The 17,090-nt window shown below is 45.4% G+C and overlaps 2 long non-coding RNA genes across 2 annotated transcripts; both read right to left on the reverse strand.

The window, feature by feature from the left end:
* Positions 1-7,377: 7,377 nt before the first annotated feature.
* On the reverse strand, positions 7,378-11,670 carry LOC128915134 (uncharacterized). The gene is made up of 3 exons (XR_008468534.1): positions 11,430-11,670; positions 8,853-8,963; positions 7,378-8,328 (listed from the first exon to the last, which is right to left on the reverse strand). It is a non-coding gene; the product is annotated as an uncharacterized LOC128915134 (long non-coding RNA).
* A 2,155-nt stretch (positions 11,671-13,825) lies between these two features.
* On the reverse strand, positions 13,826-16,671 carry LOC128915137 (uncharacterized). The gene is made up of 3 exons (XR_008468535.1): positions 16,140-16,671; positions 14,430-14,553; positions 13,826-13,934 (listed from the first exon to the last, which is right to left on the reverse strand). It is a non-coding gene; the product is annotated as an uncharacterized LOC128915137 (long non-coding RNA).
* Between the last annotated feature and the right edge of the window lie 419 nt (positions 16,672-17,090).

A 17,090-nucleotide genomic window follows, 5' to 3' on the forward strand; every position in this document is an offset into this window, starting at 1 on the left:
TACCTTCAGCGTCACCGGCCAGCAGGGACACTTTAAAGATCTTTTCTTCCATCTACATCCTAATGCCAGCCATCCGCCCAAAAAGTCCACAGACCTTCACACATAGTCAAACTGCAGGGCTTATCACCAAATTAAGGCGGGTGGGTTATCTCGTACCTTACTACAGTGACATGTCCAGCAAAGCCTGCAATTACAGGGGCCGCTCGGTGATGAGCAGCCATCCAAGCCCTGGGTCAAGCATGTGCCTGTTAAGCTCTTCCACATGTGCCATTCAGGCCCTTCCTGTTTGGGTTTCACGTACCGGTTTTACACCTCTCGCCTCACATAAAACCAGATGACCTTAGAGAGACCAGGAGGGCCATCTCCATCACTGTCTATGGCGTAGACTTCACCTCCTGCCATAAAAACGCTTCCTCACCTTCCCTCCCCGCTCACCCCTCGCATTCCCGCTTTCAAGTTAATTGGAATAACACATCTGCAGCCAAACAACAGAAACCGGTGCGTCCCCTCCAGGCCCCCCCCCCGCCCGCTTCCCGCCCCCCCGGCTTTGCTTCATTGACTCCTCCAAACCCACCGCATTTAGACAGCAGCACTTAACCTTCTGCAGAATATCTTTATGCTCCATTTTCCTTTCCATTAGGAAGGAGATGAAAGCAAGCAGAGGATGCTTTTGTACAGCTGCTGTTGCTGCCGGCAGATGTGCTCTCCCAAGCCTATATGTCTTTTAAGCATAAACTTGAATACTTCTGTGTGCGAGGGGTTTTGGTGTGGAAGGGGTGTATGGAGGAAGCTTAAGCGATGCTGAGTTTAAGCCAAATGCAATGGTTTACACCCAAAATCAGTGCGATTTGTACTTGTGCTGTCCTACACTTTCCTGCCGGAGACTCTGCAAACCAAACCTGCTGCACTTGCAGTATTTTGAGTCTGGTTTTTCAATTTCTGCATAAGCATAACAAGGCAAGACTCAAACCGAGACTAACTGTAGGCCTTTACCACCGGAGGAAAAGATCCCTTGTAAACCTGCTAAGTTTTGTCATGGTACTCGCTGCATTACTCCCAGGTTGAAAATCACTTCTGGTTTTTTTTTTTTTTTGGAGGAAGAACTCATTCGTGGCAACAATGGGAAAATATACACATTTTGAAATTCTAAGTAAATAATTTTAGAAAAGTCAAATACAAAGACTAGAAGCTTCTACGTCGAAGGCAGAAGATGCTGCCCACGCAACTGATAAACACCAGGAGTTTGTCTGTTCGTGTAACTTCCTTGAAGACCACGTTGCATCCCACTGATAGTCAGTGCTGAGTCAAAGCTTGGGAAGCTCCAAGCGCAGGAAAAATGGCTCTAATAACAGCTGTCTACATTGTGTCCTCCCGGGAGGCATTTCACCCACCACAAAGACGCAGGCACATCTGGGGCAGGCAGCAGCCAAACATAAGTATAATATAGAGGGAAGTGAGGAGTCTCTTCCGCAGCTGAACCGCCGGATGTATTTTAGGTAGGAAGATCCTGTTTGGAAGCCGTTCAAGTCCCGTGTCTACTCTCGCTCATACGCCATGCTTTAAAGCGTGCCTGGTCGCGACCTCTGTCTTCTGCCTCAGGTTGGAGGAAGGAAGATGGTGTCGGGATGGGCAGGGGGTTAGCTCAGGACCTGAGTTTCCCCGGTTCGGCGCCTCAGTCCTCTCAGACTCTGTGTATGGCTCAGGGCGAGCCGCTTAAACTCGATTTCCCATCTGTAAACTCACAGCGTTATTGCGAGTGCAAACGCTGCCAGGGCAGGGAAGGGACCTGACAGGGGCCGAGTCACCAGGGCAGCAGCAAACACCGCGATTTACGATGGGCTGGGAGGAAAGGGCGCCCCGTTCCCGGGTACCCAACCCAAACCAGCTCAAGATGGTGTTAAGGAAGCTATAGCATATCCAGGCTTTGGAAAGGGCACGTTCTGGTTAAACGTTTGAAGCGGGTGCACGGGGGGGGCACGTCTGCGAGCAGGGCAGAGAGAGGGGACCCGTCTCTGCGCGAGGCTCAATCCACAAGCAAATCGCTTTGGTGGTTTGCCCAGCTGTAGCAACAACGACGACGACAATAACAATCACTCTTGCCCCCCTTAGTGCCATCAGGACCAAATCAAAGCTACATGAACCTCCATCTTTCTGTCCCTGCCCTTATTGCACCAGAGGCTCGGAGAGGCTGGCTCTGGCGTACCAGTCTCATTGGATTAGCTTGATAAACCACTCGTTTACCTATAATTCAACAGACTGTAAAAATCCTCGTGGCTATTGCACAATAAGGAAAATAAATAATAATGTGCCTTAACAAGCATCAGTCGAAATACCCAGGATTTGATGGACCCGGTGATAAACAGCAGATTTACTTTCCCGGGAATGCAGACAAACTAATCAGATTTAGTTGGCAGCTATGAAAACACAACCGATGGGAGGCTCAGCGCCGGCTCGCGCAATTCCCCCCCGTCCCTGCTAATGCAGAGGGGCATGAAAAGAAAGGACATTAAAAAGATATCGTATCATCGTGTCCCCGCGCTGGATGTAATGCCCTGGCACGCTGACAGCTGGCTGGCAGCTTTCCATCCCTGGGAAGGGGGTCACTGGTCCGCGCAGCCCAGACAGCAGTTTAACCCCAGGGTCAGAGGCCAGTCAGGCGTTATCTACCGACTGGGCGCATTTCCTCCGCATCTGTGGCTTCAATATTCCCGAAAAGACACTGGCAGGAGGATGAGAGCTAATGGGAGCTCCTCTGGTATTTAGAAATTTAAAGGACCGCATTCATTTTTAATGACCTTGGAAACTCACTTTAAAAAAAATAAATAAATGCCTAAACAAAAACAAACAGTCAAAAGCAATTTACATTGAGTGAGAGAAAGAAAAATACTTTTAAGTTTTCCCGACTTGATTTTTTGAGACTTCTAGCTGTTGGACAAGGAGAGGATTGCTGCATGTTTTGTTAACTAAAGGGCAATTTTCAGGAAAACATTCCAACTATGAGATGAATGTTGCAGTTGTGCCATGGATGTACGCCGTTAAACTTTCATTGCACAGGACGAAAACAATTCCTATCTCAGCAAGGTAAAAACCATCATTATCTCCTCCCTGTTCTTCAGCACAGGTAGCGTTTGACAGACCCATGTCAGTCTCAAAGAAGCGTAAAGGCTAGTTTTTGAGCTAAGCTCTTATTTGGTGCGTCCCTGAGATGTTTTAAAGCCACTCTTGGTTTCCAGCTGTCTTGGAGGTGCCAATGCTGTATAAATTGGAGCAGCCCTAAATCTGATTGCATTTATGTCACCTGCAAAACCAACAAGGAGCTGCTCCAATGCCTCGCAGCCAGGCAGGCAGACGGGGTCCCTGATTACATCCCATCTGCCAGGCACCAGGATGGGGAGGGCAGAGATGTCGGTAGAACGGTCTTTCACTGCCAGCGACTCTCTGCCCGTGGGTGCCCCAGGTGGCCAACCCTCCCACCGGGATGGCTGCTTTGCATCGGCAAGGGATAGAAAGCAAGGCCAAGGTCTGTCACGAGAGATAAAATAAAGGCAAGTGCAATTAGCCTTGTATAGTTGAGCTCCTTTTATTGATTATGCTACAGCATTAATTCTAGAGTAATGCAACTGTGGATGGTGCCAAGACGACTGTCTCCAGCATAGGAGGCTCCAACATTTTTAGGTGTACCTCAATTTAATCTTTTTTTCTTATCTTATCTTTTCCTTAAGATGATGAAATCCAAACATTAACAATGAAAAACAGTAACTGATTGGGCACTATTAATGGACCAAAGGGTTTTTTCACAAGTGCTCAGCTAATTATTATACAGACCTCACCAAAATATAGTGACCAGAAGACACGTCATAAGGACTTTTTTGCCAGTTCTTATGAGTCACTGATATTTACTGACTCCTTCCCACCCATATCACAAACCCATCCCTACGATTAACATCTTTACTGGCATCCTCTGTAGAGGGGTAGCCAACACCAACATAGCCTCTGCGTTTTAAAGGTGATAGAGACGGATGAGGTCATTTTCCCATCCCTCATGTCATTTCCCTCCCCATCGACAAGGCTGGTCCTTCAGAGAATATCCTAATGGGGGTTTTGTCTAGACTACCCTTTAATTGACTCTAGCGACAGGACTTCCTCCATTTCTCTGGGGAGATCATTCCACTGCCCGACAGACCTCACTGCCAGGAAATGCTTCCTGATATTCGCCCTACCTCCTCCTTCCTCAGTGCCCTCCCAGGAGCCGCGCTCAAATAATGTCGAGTACCACCAGAGCTGTACATCCCACCCGTCTCACCAATCTGCTTGCACATGGACCACACTTCCACCAGGCCTGTTCACTTCCATTTGTCGAGTAGTAAACTTCTTGCCTTTCAAAGCCCTAGATGAACATAATTATTTTCATTTACTCCTTTGCCTGCACATTAACTTGATTAGCTTATAGTCAAGGGTTCTGATAGCCATGGCAGAGGGAATACAGCCTTTTGGGAAGCCACAAAAAACAATTAATCACATGGTTTCCGTTTACTACAGGGACAAAAAAAATGCTCACGTGTTTTCGTCAATAAATTCAAAATTCAGAATCTAGAAGAATGAATTTTCCAAGCGATTGTTTCAAAAGAAATCAGTTTAGATTCATTTACTGTTGGGGTAATCACATAAATAGTGAAGAACAGGTTAATAAGGTAGTAATAAATATAGGTAGTAATAAATATATTAATAATGAGTAAATCAATTCAATCTTCAATACTGTGGTAGCCAGGTTTATATTCATCTACACTACTAGAAGTGATGCGCTTTAAATAATCTATAACGTGTTATTCATGACTTGAGTATTCTTCTCTATTAATAATTTACTAACACTTTATAAACTATTTATAATCGCATTCTTTATATAAAAATATGATCTTTGACCCAAAAAGTGAACGATAACTTGGGACAGACTCTGCTGGTCTAAACTGGTGATGCACGGGAAACCACCATGGAGCTGCTGAAGCACCATCTGAGCAACCCACAGAGTCCCCAGAATTTGCTTCAACTGGTTTTGCAGCTCTCAGAAAACCCGATAGGCAACGTGAATCGATTCATAATTTTGCAAAACTTGGTAGCAAAAGATGCTTAGAGCATAGCTAACACTCTAACTGTGCTTGAAAATCCCTTTTCATCTGCTAATTTGGAACCACATTAGGAGCACAGGCTAATAGGGGATCACCTAGACTATCATTATGTAAGTACTACCATTATTATTGTAGAATTGTGACTTCTCTTCATCTTACCGGTCCCATCCAGGCACAGAAACAACCCCTGCTCTGCTTCGAGCGCAAGTCGTGCTGAAAACGACTGGAGAGATGCCGAGAAGAAATGGAGTAATAAGATTTCATCAACCAGCAAAGGTCAATGGTTCTCTGGCTTCATCGAACAGGAATTGCCACAGCTGTGTGCTCTTCCAAAGATCCACCAAGTCCTGGAAAGAGGAATGTCAAAACCTTGGAAAAAAGTAATCCGTTAAGTGCCACAGAGGATAGAAAGAAACCGGTTCGTCGGCCAGCCAAGGAATGACTAGAATGCATTAGGAGAGGTGGTTTTGGTAAAAACAAAAATAACAGTATCAATGTTGAAAGCACTGATAAAAGCCTGTGGAAATATTTCAAGTCCTGATACCTGTATTGAAGAACAAACACCTTACTGGGACAAGTACAGAGAAGGGTATACATATGTAACAGGAATGCAATGGCTCCCTTATGAAGAGGTTAAGGGGCTTTGTCTTATTTAAACAGCTAAAGATTAAAAGAGGTTACGATGACATTTCTTAAATGTATTCAGGGTTCAGGATGCTGGGGCCGGGGGAACAGTAAAGAAAGAGAACATTTAAGTTGAAGGACACTATTGGAACCAGATCAGTTAATTATAGATCAGTCACGAATAACCTTACCATGAAAATTAAAGTACAAGTATTGATTATTTGCGCATTGACTCTCTGTTACGGTTTTCTAAAATTAGGCCCTTATAGTAAGGAATCTGAGCTGGAATTTTATACGCCTTTGAAAGGGATTGTATAGCCAAGGAGACATGAATCCGGTGTGCCAGTATATCCCCAAAAGGTTGAAAGGGGACTGGATTGCTCTTTATTTGCATTGTATTTATCTTACGCATCAAGTAAGTTTCTGTGGTTACTTGTGGAGAGGAAGAAGGATTTATCTCCCCCCTCACCCTTTTTCTCTTCCGGCAGACTTACGGGGTTTGTCTGGGTTCAGTTTTGGCCTTTCTTCGAAGTATTGCTCATCGACCATTATGAGGAGCAGGGTGTAGAAAGACGCAGCGACATACTTACAGATCTACACGTCCCCACTCTAGACGGAGGCTGGAACTGATGGACGAACTCTGGGGAGCAGAATAAAGTTTGCTGAATATACCTACATAACATAAACATGCTTTATTTCTTTAGATAACTCAATAGTACAATATATGAGTGATGAGGCAAAATAGAAAATGGAAAGAAAATTCTCTGGGTATTTGTTCTACCTAGATTTGATTTTGAACTCAGTCCCCACATGCTTGCTAGACGGTCTGTCTTAGTTTGTGTCTGAACGACCTTTGAAAGCTTGAATATCCTGGACCCTTCTGAATCAAGTTTGGGGCTGCAATTGTCCCTCTCTGGAGGAAAAACAACTTCAGAAAGAGCTGGAACAGAAGAAAGATTTCTTATGGCTTGCAGATTGAGTGATTTATCCAGTTTGGAAACAGTGACAAAAACCCTATCTCCTGTTTTCCCAGAGTAAGGCTGAATGGTGGGGAAAATTAGCCAACTTTTTTCAATAAGGTTTTTTTTTTCTCTTAATTATTGTTATTGCCAGCTCAGCCCCATCATTCAACTATGCTTAGGAGATTAACTTTTTCTTTTTTTTTTTTTCTCTGCAAAGTACTTTCTAACAATACTTAATAATTTTGCTGGAGGAGTGGCCCAAGTAACTGGAGTTTTCTCCTGTTCTGTCCTCCCACGCACAACTCAATCTTCCTCCGTGCTCGCTCAGGAACAGCAGCCTCCTCTTTCATGCGTCTGTGCTATAAGTGGAAAGAGGAGTTGACTTAAAGGGACACTGACAGCTGGCTTAAAATCTTGAGTAAATTTGTTGTCAAAGTCATTTTTTAACATAATTTGGGGGTTTCTTTCGAGCGATGAGAGAGAGAGGGATGTTAAATGAAGGAGAATTAATTATTCCCAGTCATTACTGCAAATACAAACACAACCAGGTTGTGTTAGAGCAAACAATATTGATTTTAAGCAAAAGTGAACCTGACCATTCGTGTTTCATCGCCGCCTCCGTGGCACTGACAGCAGCCTTTCTCCGAGGCGGGCTGGTTTCCCCCGACTTCACTTCTCCTTCGACAGAATTAAGTATTAATCTGGCCACTTTTAGAGAAAGCTGAAAGATAACCCTGTTTGCTCCGACCGTCTCAACTGATTAAGTCTTGTTTCCCAACTGATTGGGAAGATGTATGAGGGTGACAAGCTTTTGTCTCGCAGCGATCTTCATGTCTGAGGCCTGTAAATTCGCAGCTCTCTCTCACCACCCCTTACTTCTCCCTTTAAGTAGACACAAACTCAAACACCGAACCTGAAATTTAGGAGCTGAAGAGAAAGCTCCAACTTCTCTCCTCCCAAAAGCCTTTCTAACACATTTCTGGCACCTCTTCCTTAATATGCCACTTGACATTATTCCTTTCCTGTTAAAAGATGTTAGGATACAAGTTTTGCTGTTGTTTGTTTTTAATGAAAAACAAAGTATTAGAACTCTTTGCACAGAAAACCGGCACAGCAGTAAAAACAAGGTAGGGGGTTGCTAACTGCTGGCGAGAACTGACGCATATTAACCAGGTATAAATGTGCTGCTCTACTCTCTGGCTTGGAAATGATCGCTAAAAGGCTTCAAACCCTTTCTCTCACGGCCTATAAGATACACAGAGTGGTGCAGAGGAACGTAATTAACTCCACCTCGGCTCTTCCCTGCCTCCGTAGCGGCATTAGGAAGGATTGTTTGAGACCGATTCAGAGCTATTCCGTTAACAGCACAACAAGAAGATGAACTGAAACCTCTCCTGGTACGTGTTTCCAGCTCCAGAGTGTCTCTTCAGACCACACAGAGACAAAACCCCTGCTCAGGGGGATGCTGTGGTCACGGCTGCGAGGTGGCCAACGGAGCACCTGGGGAAGCGGAGGGGTGCGAGCCAGCAGCAGAACAGGATGCACGGGGCATGAAGGACAAACCCCCAGCTCGGTAACCCTAGCATTGCGTCAGCCATCTCTCCTCAGCATCCTCCTGCCTAAAAATATGTGGGAGAGAAGACAGAGCGGTCAAGTGATGTTGTCTGCAGCTGCTGAAAGAACAGTCGGAGCAATCGAGAATAACCCATTAGGGGTTCTTAGAAGAATCCCATTAGGGCATGGCCTCATTTGAGCTCGTGGCACATTGCTGGCGTAACACCAAATTCAGGGGCCATTGCGTTGAAACAGCTTAAAGACCTCTTGGAACCTGCATCAAGGCCAGGTTTGCCCCGTAGACAGAAGTGACAGCTAAGCTACCCACGTGTGATACTACTCAAAAGCAGAAACAATCAGCCCTGATGGAGTATTTCACAAAACGGTCTCCATCAGGCGCCAGCAGCTTTTTAAATATTAACCAGCGAGATCTGCTGGCTGCCTCTCTGGGATTACCGTCTCTGACACTGGTGATCCCAGCGTGTCAGCATAATTTAAAAGCCAAATCTTGGCTCCCAGCGAGCGGCTTGCAGATGTGGATTTTAATTAAAAATATTTAATTTTCAGCTCCAAGTTCCGTTTGCTCTACCTGGCATTACTGTTTCTGGTGCTCGTCGCAGGCTTCAGCAATGCTGCTCCGAGGAAACCTCAAACAGCTTCCTCCGCCGATGGCAGCTCCACCAAATCGCTCTGTTGAGCCCTGTTTTGTGTTCAACCATAACAACCGAAAAAAGAGAGATAAAAATAAAAAAAATTTTAAAAAAGCCAAAATTTGTTGCTCATAACCTACCTTATACTAGGAACAACTCATTCCGAGATTAGCAATATGGAAAGTGCCTCTTTCCAGCCCCACCAAGACGCATCTTTGGAGAACCTGTTTATTGCTTTTCATCCGCAGGAGACTGAAAACTCTGGGCGTTGCTCAAATCTAGGGGGAAAAAGCTAACTTTAATTTGGCACCTGAGGGTTGTAGCATACACTGTTTGACAACTAGCTCCAGACCCCAGCTGATACTATGGCCTTTTTGCTTGAGATGAGGAGATGCTGCATTCCCAGAGCTCCTGCAGCCTCACAGGCTGGACTTCACGTGGTCCAGTGGGACCTTACATACTTCCTTCAGCACGCTGTTTTCCTTGCCAAAGAAGGCAAGACGGTTCTTCAGTGAAAAGTTGCTGTTTCACTGTTTATTAATCACCACTTAATTTACCTTTTTGAGTTTATTCAGTGCAAGTAGTTTCATATAACGTTTTCACTAGTAGGTTTCTATATCTGCAGACATATACTTAGTGAATCCCTAACCAAACGTGGTTGGAATAGGCTTTAGTGCAGGTCCATCTCATAAAAAAGGGTCTGTCTTTGCCCTCTGATTTCACGCTGCAATCAGCATACACAACAGTCTTCCATAGACATGAATTTGGCAGGGAATTTTGAGTATTTTGGAAGTTGTATGTTATGATTGACAAATATCTGAAAAGATATTCTGAGATTAACATTTAGGTCCTAGGTAGAAGTTGTTCATTTTCCTTACGTGGGAAAATGGAGCAGAAACCAGGAGAAGAACCCAAGGACAAACAGACCCCACTATACTAAATATCCAAATCATTCAATATTCAGGTGTTGCTAATTATTACGAATAGATGTCAAATTTGATAATGGAACATATTTTGAAACTTTATTGGCCTTTATATGTCCTGTTTGACTTCCAGTGAGGGGGTTCGTACCTCTTCATTGCCCTGGGGAAGAGAAATAAGGAGTCCTGCATCCTCTAAAGAAACTCCTGTTAAAGGGCACGTACAACTCAGTGACCGCGGTGCCAGTGAGAACTCATCCACAGGGAAAGACTTTGTGAACTGTTTGGGGCAAGGACAGTACATGGTTGTGTAGCACCTGATGCAAGGGAGGCATGACATGTGACCCTTATCACAAATGGAAAAATAAACATCAACAAGACAGATTGAAGAACACATCAGAAACAGTAAAAATAAAGTTAAAAATAATCACTGATAACATTTAGCCTGGAGTGCTTTTCGCTTTGTTATTCTATATTGACAATCCCACCTAGAAATGGGTCTCAGACTTTTTGACTCGTAGACAACCCATTTTGCTCTACAGACCCCAGTGTATTCATTGTCACCCATGGGAGGGCCCCAGGGCCCTTGCTACGCTGCGTCTTTGGGGACAGATCAAATGGCTCCCAGACGAGAACAGAACCAGACATTTTCCAACCAAATACCTCTCAGGTCACTGAGCAATGCTCTGGTGGCTCTGCCTTGCCAGCAAATGCCCATGCTGAGGCACATCAATAAGTAGCTTTGCCTGAGGAACCTTCCTCCTCTGGGGTTTTTGTGCTGACGGCGGGAGGAGGTGCGTGCCCCGGCCTCGGCCAGCACCATGCATGGTCCAGCGAGCTGGCTGAAACCGCTGACGCGGGCTGGGCATCTGCTGAGATCCCGACCTGCGAAGTGGGGCACTGGTGGCAGGCACATGGGCTTTGATCCACCAGCACTGCTCGTGAGGAAGGTAGAGAGGGCAGAGTTGTAGCTGGCTGAGGGAGAGCAAACGAGGAAGAGCAGAAGCCCCCCGAATTGCCACAGCTCCTCAATCATTGCTGATGGTGCTACCAGACTTTGCAGAGCAGGAACACAGGAAGATTTCACATGAAGGGGTTTCAAAGTGGACTTTGGGGTGAATTGCACCAGCACCTGCCTGTTGCTGTACTGAAGTCCCAGAGACCAGAGCCCCCATGCAAATGCTGTAAAACCAAAACAAAGCCCTGACTATAACAACTTACAACCTCGGGATATATAATCATTCTTTCAGACAAGGCTTTATGTCAACAGCTACCGCTTTAGAAGGCAATCGGACGATTGCCACGGCAAGGATACTTGGGGAATCTCTCAAGATCACCCAGTGAGTGCTGCCATAGGATCCAGAGCACAGCTGCTTCGACTCTCCATTCCTGGCTCTCATGTCAAAGGGCAGTAAAATAATATCACATAGTTGCTCGTACTCCATGGAAATAAGCCGTAATACCTCTACAGGGAAACAAATCTCTTCTACAGCTAAATCACACGGCATGGATGCATGTAGAGTGACTCCTAGAGCTCCTCACGAAAGAACAGCAAGGTTTTACAGGGCATCAAATCCTTGTCCCCAGACATCTCACCTGACAGACTGGACAGTGGCAGTTGTACCATGCCCACGCTCCACGTTACGGGATCCCAGACAGACTCTAAGAACCACTGCTGGCTTTTCTTTCTTTGTGTCCTGGAAAATCCACCAACAGTGGCTGATGGATTGGAATTGCCTACTCTGGATGGGCGAAGCTGATCAAAGGATACTTTGAACATTGGGCAGCTTTTCCATCTCTTCTAAGCAGCTCCAGGACACCAGTGGCGCAAAGATGAACTGCCCGAGTCCCTCAGTGTGAAAGTCTCCAGGTTAATTTTTGAAGCTTTTTCGAAGCAGTGAAAGAGAAGTTTACTGAGGTGGCAGGCACTGAAAACCATCTCAGACCAACAACATTCCTTTTCCCCTTCATCTCTTGCCTGCCCCACCACAGCCAGTGGCTTCAACATCTCTCCTTCCTCACCATCCACGGCACGAGCAGCAGACCACGTACCCAGCAAACCCAGAAAGGGGCAGCTCCAAATCTTTGTCCAAAGCCAGGCGGTTTCTCCTTCCCCAGTCAGAATCGGCATGACTTTAATATGATAATGATGTTCTGCATTAACTTGTTCTCCAAACAAGGACCAGTTTGTCATCAGACAGAAATGGAAAAGGGTCAACCTTTCCTGCCCCTTCCGCACATAACAATTCCTCCTTTCAGGGGCGAATGGCTTGAAAGCTCCAGTTATCTAAGTCTGTTTTCGACAAAGAGCGACACCTCCACAACCAGACTCCTCCTCGCCCTTTTTTAGGCTATGAACAAGTCCTTGGTGTTCTGACCAGGCCATTTCTCCAATACCACTTCTGTCATTATGAAAAAATAGAGGGGGGAAAAAAAAAGAGAGAAAAAGAAAAAAATCTGCTTTTTTTGGAAAGTTCTGCAAATATTTTATGCCCCCTCTTTCTTCCTTTTTTTTTTTTTATTTTATTTTTTTTTATTTTTTCCCCCTTCTTACATTCACATGAGCGAAACAACAAGAGGGTCCTCTGATGAATGTGGCGGATCGCCATGGTTACGGTTCAGAGATGCGGCAAAAAGCAATTATGGTAGGACATAGCGGAGAAGGAAAAAAAAAAAAGAGAGAGAAGAGGAGAGAAATGCACCTCTTTGTCAGAATTTCAGAACAGCTGTAATAACACTTCTGCACCCCAACCAGTGCAAAGTAACTGAAATATTGTGGCATGTTAAATGCCAACGCATTAAATACCGGGATTTCAATGTCACATTATTTAAAAAGACAGGAAGCATTAATTTCCAGCTGCACTTTCAGCTTGTTAAGTCATCTAGGGGGAATAGGGAAAAAGGAGCAAGTCCGTGGCACAGGGCCTCACATTTTGAGGTGTGAAATAAAACACTGTTCAGCGAGGCAGTGGAATGCACTTGTAACAGATTTAATCTGACAGCAGCTGCGGTTTCCTATTTAAGCTTTGTGTGATTTATTTTTCCCCTTGGTGTTGGAGCTCCTGAAAGAGATGGCGATGCTCTCCTGACCTTTCCCCACCGGAGGATCTCAAAGCGCTTTCCCCCCACGCGCTCGTTTTCACAGCCCGCGGTGGGCGAGGGAGGTGGGTTCTCGCTGTTCTCACGCAGTAGGTGAGACTCGCCCGGGTCTGATCTTCCTAGCCCTGGGGTCACAGATGAGCTGTCTTGGCTTGGACCTCCGCAAGGACTGGGAGAAGCGGGAAATTCTCATTTTACACACTGTTATTTTAAGATTATACTGAAAACAAAACCTGCATATCACAGGCTGGGATTATCTGTGAAGCACACGTATGTCTGTAACATTTATTCCTCTGCTGCCAGCAAAAAAGTAAGATTTACTTCTGCTCTTTCTTATCTGCCTTTAATCTTGAGGGTTTCTATCATTGGTCTTAAAGATCTATTTCTGGTGACAACAGCAGCATAAAGCGTCCCCCTTCCTTCTCATACCTGTTGCACACCGCAGCCGCGAGCTGTGCTCTTGTCTTCCAGGCTAGGAATCCTGCCAGGGATGAGATCCTGCTGAATTTTAACCCACGGAAAGAGGTAGAAAGTGAGGAACTACTGAAATGGATCTGTCTTCTCATCCTGTTCACCAAGAGGTTCTGCAAGCTGTAGTGCCAACGGCTGTGGAAAATGTGAAAGGTATAAGCGGCGATGCGCATGGTACACCTTCTTCCAGCAAAGAAGGACGGGCAGAGAAATACAGCGATGAATTCACAAAACAGCCCAAAAAGGACAAAGATTAACCACTTCACAGTTTATTTACCTCTTCGCTGAACGCTTCCCTCCAGTTATGTTTCCTGCCTCTTCACGGAAAAGAGCTCTCCGATTGCACATCCCGGTTCCAGCTTTCCTCCATCTGGTCACGAGAACAAGCTCCTCCATCCAGCCAGCACTGACTCACCGATGGACGGAGACAAAAATTAGTTTTCCCAGTCATGGCAATGGCCCACCGTTCCTCTCTTCAGCAAAGCTGAAGGCTCCAGGCTGCTTCCTCAAGCAAAAGAAATCTGAGGAAACCTGTGTGTGAAAAGAAGGTGCCAAAATTTGAAGGAAAATGAAGTATTGCCAAGTCTTGTGGTTATGTATCACAAGTGTCATGATATTTTGATTTAATTTTTTTTTTTATTTTTTTTTAGCACTGGCTTCCAAAAGCAAAAAACACTATGAACATCTTAGTATGAGAACAGTAGAGAAATCGTGAAAAATTGAAAGAAGGGACTGCTAAAGGTTCAGTAGTGAGATGGAGCCTAAAAGAAGCCCCACAGAGCCTTAAATTCTTTTGTTGTTTTGTTGGGTTTTTTTTAAAGTAATCCGTGATTTAGATGATCCTGTCGCAACTCCTGAACACTGGGGCTGCGCCATGTCCCGGTACGTACTTGCGAAGGACCGAGTAGTTGGGTTTTAGGAGAATTTGTCACAGGAGAAGAGCTCTGTGGAGTGAAACCGCGATGAGATGTTGCAAGGTTGTGCCTTTATTGACAGCAACAGCAGAAGTCTCAAGAGCAAACTCACCTGCAAAATAAACTCTCCTCCAAATCCAACAGATGGATGCCCACGACAGTTGCGGTGTCTCAGAGCACTTCCCTGCTCATGCACCTTTCAAGGCTTGTAATCTCTCAGCACTGGAAATGTAAATCTGAAAAGAAATAATAAAATTTACTTCCAGTTTACATTTGCACAGGAAAAAAAAAAAAAAGAAAAGACAGCCTCAATTTCCCTAGGCAACTTGATGAAATGTGGTGTTTGAACCCATTAAAGCATTTTCCTGTATAGCTACGTATTGAGAATGGAAAGGATAAACGAAACGCCATTGGAGACTGTTTTCCGGTTAAATTAAATTTTGGCCCAAAGCAGCTTCTTTTTATAAACTCTCGGAGGAATTATCAACAACCCACATGCCAGGGAGGTGGGTTTAACCTTTCCTTTGATAATTCATACCTTTGGAAATTTGATTTCCACTCCATTTTCTCCCATGTTCTGAGCGGTTCCCAAACCAGAGGTAACCAGTGGGGCTGGATGACCATCTCACCCATCCTGGGGCTTCACCAGGAGCATGGTACCTTGTCGGCAAACGCCAGAGCCAAAAATCAACTGATGAGGTTCCAAGCAAGAAGAGTGGCCAAGGTGGGTGAAAGAAGCTCAGCTTCTAAGTGAGGCTCAAAACTGGGAGAAAGCAGAGGGCGTTTGCAGAACATGGGTCTGAAAGGCTGAAAGTAGGAGCTGTTTTAAAAGTTTCAAAATCCAAAATCTCCTTCCAAAAGAGATGAGACATACCAAAGACTGGAAACCTCACAAGTGGGCAATTTAGGAAGCTCTGGTTTTGAACGTGGTTGTGCTTCAGCTCAGCCCCTGAACCGACCGCAGGGGGCTCCAAGAGGAAAGGATCATTGAGCTGACTGAATGCCAAGTTGCAGCAGCAGACCCAGCCCTGCAAGGTGCTGAAATACCCGAAATCGGTAGGATCTAGAAGCACACAGAGCCATTTCTGACCAAACGCCCAGGGTCCGAGTGGGTAACTCCCTAGGGATGGAGTCTGGAGACGGAAAGCCGATCAGAATAACCAAAAGCGCCACAACCCTCTGCAGCAGCCAGTACCATTGTGAAGGCATCCTTTGTGCTGGCTGCGCTCGACATTTATACGAGAGAGAGATAAAAGAAGGAATTTTAAAACAAAGGTTTCATTGCAGATTGCTATTTTCTCATTGCTTTATTATTTGCTCTTTGCACATGTCAGATAAGTGGGCTTGCGAATAGCCTTAATTAGAAATGCGGATTACGCTGGGCCAGAATACAGTGGACACTGTTTCCCTCCAGCAATCCTGCTGGGAATACACATGGCCAATTCGCTAAGAAACAAACTGAAAGTCAAAGTTAGCTTCATTTTTAGGCTACACGGGACGCTCAGTTGCTGTGCCGGGTTCATAAATCCCCCAGCTGTGAATAATTCCTCATTCTTGAAGAATTTAACGGAAGAAAAAAACCCCTGCATTTCCAGTAGAAAGGCCCACTAAAAGAGGTGTGCAGCTTCTGGTAGTGGTTTTGTCCCCCGGGGTAGGATCAGACATGACCGATGCCGGGTTGGAGAGCTGCAACCAGAAAAGCAGCGTGCTGTCTCAGACCTGGCAACGGGCTCAAATACCTGAAAAGCTTGTGTCCCCACCCACAACTGAGATCAGTTTGTCGAATTAAAGATATTAGGTTTCTCCACGCCCCTTGGCTTACTTGGTTTACTAACGCTCCTCCTACGAGTTGGACTTTTCCCTCTGAGCACGACAGTCCGTGTAAGCACAATTATCCACAAGCGGGGCTGCAAGCCGTTGAAAGCAATAGCCATTTTAATTCCCACCGGCCGTTTGAAGTTTTGCAGGGGAGTTCTTTGAGGGTGGCCCATAGCTTCTTTTGATTTTAGCAATGCTTAAAATCCTCCTCGTATTCCTCAAGAAGTGTGCCTGTTTCCCTAGCTGCTGCTTCACGGTCGTTGTCGAGCTCTGAAGCAAAGAAAACCGGACAAAAGTAAGGGATGAAAACAAGATGTTTTCCACGGTACTCACCTGCAGAATTAAAACGGCTCCAGCCAAAGCCAGGTCCATTTGCTTCCGAGGCAGAAGCTGTTCGGTGTTGCGCTCCCGTGCATCACGTGGCAGAGCTGCAAGGTGGGACCAAACCCCAGTGGAGTCCTGGCTTAATCTGAAGATTGAACCTGGGAGAAAAAAAAAAAGCCCTGGCAAAGAGGCTGTATAAATAGAATCATAGAATCATAGAATTGCTGAGGTTGGAAGGGACCTTTAAGATCATCGAGTCCAACCTTTAACCTACCCTGACAAAAGCCACTTCTAAACCATGTCCCTAAGTGCCCCATCTACCCTTTTTTGAAACACCTCCAGGGATGGTGAATCCACCACCTCCCTGGGCAGCCAGGGAGGTGTTATGCTGAAAAGAAAAAGTTGCTTGGAATGACCGGCTATCCGTATTTGGGGGGCATTTTTGCTTTTGTTAAGTGCTTATTAATTGTTGTGACTTTGCTGAAGAAAGGTAGACCTTTCCTTAAAGGCAAGGATAAAAGCTGGTTTCAAATAAGCCGTGGAACATTTCAAGCCGAAGGGAGCTGTGGATGCACATCCAAAAAGTCTGCAAAGGTTCTTGCGAAGATCGAGCCCGTTCTCACAGGTTCCC

This window comes from Rissa tridactyla, chromosome 9 (genome assembly GCF_028500815.1).
Source record: "Rissa tridactyla isolate bRisTri1 chromosome 9, bRisTri1.patW.cur.20221130, whole genome shotgun sequence".
Lineage (NCBI taxonomy): Eukaryota > Metazoa > Chordata > Aves > Charadriiformes > Laridae > Rissa > Rissa tridactyla.